Below are 4,398 nucleotides of genomic sequence, written 5' to 3'. Positions count from 1 at the left end.
GCTCCATGTATGAACACTTCAGTAATAATGAAAGGTCTTTGCCATCGTGATCGAAGCTTACCTGGGAATAACTTTAACACGGAGTTATAAAGTAAAACTTTTTATCCTACCGAAAAATGCTTCTGAGCTATTCTCTTATCGTGAAACAACTTTGTCTTGTCTTTATAAATACGAGCATTCTCGTAGGCATCATTGCAAATTTCTTCTAACTCTTGGATGTCTAATTTCGTTGCCTTTCCTGTGGGTTCTAACTCCATGTTACATTGTCGAACGACCAAATAGGCTTTATGTTCCAATTCAACATAAAGGCAGCAAGCTTTACCAAAAACAAGTCGATACGGGGTCATACAAATCGGTCCTTTATACGTAGTTCGTTAGGCCCAAAGTGCATCATTTAGCCGAAGGCTCTAATCCTTTCAGTTAGGACGAACTATTTTCTCCAAAATAGTCTTGATTTCCCTGTTCGATACCTCAACTTGACCGTTCGTTTGGGGATGGTAAGCCATAGCTATACGGTGGTGGACTCTGTATTTTGCCAACAATGCCTCCATAACCTTATTGCAAAAGTGGGTGCCACGATCATTGATTAGGGCTCGAGGTATGCCAAACCTGGAAAAAAATATTTCGTTTTAGAAACTCCACAGTAGTTTTGGCATTATCATTTTGAGTAGGCTTTGCTTCTATCCACTTAGAAATATAGTCTATTGCAAGAATTATATATACATTGCTAAATGAAGAAATAAATGGGCCCATGAAATCGATGCCTCATACATCAAAGATTTTGCATACATGAATCAGGGAAAAGGGCATTTGATTTTGTTTAGTGATGTTACCTGTATGTTGGCACCTATCGCAAGACTTAGGGCCAAAGTGACCTATGAACGGTCAATATAGCCCACATTCTAACACCTTATGAACGGTCCACTTAGGGCCAAAGTGACCTCCGCAAGCTTTAGTATGACAAAAATTAAGGATAGAAGTTACCTCAGTTTCTAGAACACATCTTCTTATTATCTGGTCTGAATAGTGTTCCCACAAGTATGGGTCATCCCAAATGTAATATCGAGGGTCGCGTCTAAGCTTGTCCCTCACGGAATAGGCTAACTCAGTGGGTAATGATCCTGTGGCTAGAAAGTTTACTATATCTGCATACCATGAGAGACATTCTTCAGTCGAAAATAGGCTCTCATCAGGGAATTCTTCCTTTATAGGGATGTCGTCAAAAGGTACTTTTATTCTGCTTATGTTGTCAACCATTAAATTCTAGCATTCCCTTTTGTCTCGAATCTCGATGTCAAATTCTTAGATAAGCAAAATCCACCTAATGAGCCTTAGTTTTGCTTCATTCTTCGCGATCAAGTACCTGAGGGTTCCATAATTAGAAAAAATAATTACTTTAGATCCCAATAAGTAAGGTCAAAATTTATCTAAAGCAAATACAATGACTAAGAGTTCTTTTTCCGTAGTGGTGTAGTTGCTCTGCGCAGCATCTAAAGTTTTCGAGGCATAACATATGACATGTGGTTCTTTGTCTATCCTTTGCCCTAACACGGCTCCTACACTGTGCTTGCTGGCATCGCGCATAATTTCAAACGGGTATTTCCAATCTGGCGGTTGCAATATAGGAGCGAAGACTAACTTTTACGTGAGTGTATCAAATGTCTCCTTACATTTTGGGCCAAACTCAAATATCTTATCCTTCTGCAACAACTCACACAGTGGTTCAGCTACCTTCAAGAAGTTCTTTATGAAGCACCTGTAGAACCCTACATGGCCAATGAAAGAAGAATTTCCTTCACAGTGGAGGGATAAGGCAAAGAATTTGTAATGTCAATTTTAGCCTTATCAACCTCAATTCCTTTAGATGAAACAACATGACCCAGACTTGTCTACCATAAAATGACACTTTTATAATTCAAGACAAGATTAAATTCTATGCACCTACTCAAAATTATCGTTCGATTTTTAAGGCATTTATCAAAACAACTCCCATATACAGTAAAATCATCTATAAAAATTTTGATAATTTTTTCCACATATTCAAAAAATATACTTATCATGCATCTCTAAAAGATGGCCGACACATTGCAAAGACCAAATGGCATCCTTCTGTACGTAAATGTACCAAATAGGCATGTAAAAGTGATCTTTTCCTGGTCCTCCGGTGTGACTGGAATTTGAAAGAAACCTGAGTATCCATCAAGATAACAAAAGTGAGTTTTTTCGGCTAATCTTTCAAGCATTTGATCTATAAAAGGAAGAGGGAAATGATCTTTTCTACTGTATGAATTAAACTTTCTATAATCAATGTAGAAGGTACCAAGTCACCTTCAACATTTTTCTTTATTGTCGCACCCGTTTTCTTGGGCATGACTTGTACTGGACTTACCCACCTACTGTCAGAAATAGGGTAAATTACGTCATCATCTAGAAGCTTGATTATTTCCTTTTTTACTACCTCCATCATATTTGTATTTAGCCGTCTTTGCGCCTCTCACCTCAGTTTCGTGTCTTCTTGCAAGTAGATCCTGTGTGTGCATGTCAAAGGGTTTATCCCTTTTAAGTTTGCAATGGTCTAGCCAATCGCCTCCTTATGAATTTTTAGTACATGAACCAAAATTTCCTCTTCATCTATGGAGAGTCTATTGGAGACTATAACTGGTAGGGTATTACCCTTCCCTAAAAATGCATATTTCAGATGCTCAGGAAGCGGTTTCAACTCCAACTCTGGTACCTGTAGAACAGAATGTGACAGTTTAGTATTTGAAGATAATAACTCATTAACAAATTCAAATTCAAATTCATCAAGTTCAGAATTATATCCATAAATTGACTCAAAATTCTCTTCCAATAAAGTGTCAATTATGTCGATACAATTTACGCTCAAGATTTCCCTTGTATGGTTAATGGCGTCGTAGACATTAAACTTTACGATCTCCCCATCAAACTCCATCGTGAGAGTTCCACTTCGAATGTCAATTTTAGTACTAGCTGTACTAAGGAACGATTGACCTAGCAGAAGATTTGAAGATCCAGGAGTGCTATCCTTATCTATTTTGATCACATAAAAATCTACAGGGAAAATAAACTTGTTAACTTTTACCAGAACATCCTTAAGGACTCCTTCTGGATGCACAATAGACCTGTCCGCTAATTGAATGATAACACTTGTTTTTGTTAAAAAAACCCGCGTTAAGTGATTCATAAATAGAATATGGCATTACATTTATAGAAGCCCCTAGGTCACACATAGCCTTTTTAATTCCCAGATGGCCTATTTTGCATGGTATTGCAAACATACCCCTATCCTTGCATTTTTTTAGCATTTTTTGTTGTAACATTGCAGATACATTCTTACCAACATTCATGCTTTCATTACCTATTAATTCTCGCTTGTTGGTGCAAAGCTCTTTAAGAAATTTAGCATATCGCGGTATTTCCTTGATGGCATCCAACAACAGAATGTTGATCTTGACATTCCTAAATGTTTTGAGGATTTCCTTGTCCTCTTTACCTCTTCAACACTGGTTGAATAGTGCTGGAAATGGAGGTTGAATTTTAGGCAATAGAGGATTCGGTTGGACTTGTTCGTCTTTCTCGGGTTTTTCTTGGGAAATTTTTTAGCCAAGATTCTTGTCAGGAATCGGTTCTAGTACCTTTCCACTTCGCAACGTCACTATATTCGCATTTTGTCTAGGGTTTGGTTCTGTTTGTGACGACAGCTTTCCTTGAGAGGTCAATTTCTCGATCGATGTGGTCTGATGGACGCCTCAGTTTTCTGTTAGAAATCCTTCATCTCTTTTGGAAATTAAGAGTTTGCTGTTGGATTTGCTATTGAAAATCAAGAACATTAGCTGCTAACTTTGTAGCAACCCGATTTTGACCCTAATTGGAACAGTGGTTTCGGAATAATAAATCTGAGTCTGAAAAATATTTTAATATTATTTTCTGTGTCTGTGATATTTGAATTTGATTGTGTGAAAATTTTGTAAATTTATTTGGCCGTTTTTGTGTTTAATTTGATAAAAGTACTAAATTGCGTAAAATGTAAAAGTTGTTAGTTAAAGTGTAAAGCACCTATGTGGTAATGGCTTTTTAACTTGAAGTCCTAAAAAGGGCAATAAGCCCATTTAAAAGATAGTGGATGGCAAGATGGCTAAAAAGCCATGCATTATATGTTTTAAATATTATTTTACAAAGGTCAAAATAGTAAAAGAATAATAATGTATATTATATCATAAATATTATAAAATAAAGTCATTTTATTCACCTTTTTCCACCGAAAACAAAAGAAAGAAACTTTTTTCTTCAAGCTTTAGCATTTGGCCATCTTAGGGATTTCAATTTAAGTTTAGTTTGATTTTAGTTTTTGATAATTTTTACATTTTTATGATTGTT

The sequence above is a fragment of the Gossypium hirsutum genome, chromosome D02, assembly GCF_007990345.1.
Source record: "Gossypium hirsutum isolate 1008001.06 chromosome D02, Gossypium_hirsutum_v2.1, whole genome shotgun sequence".
NCBI classification, from domain to species: Eukaryota; Viridiplantae; Streptophyta; class Magnoliopsida; order Malvales; family Malvaceae; genus Gossypium; species Gossypium hirsutum.
Note: the sequence above shows the minus strand (reverse complement) of the source record.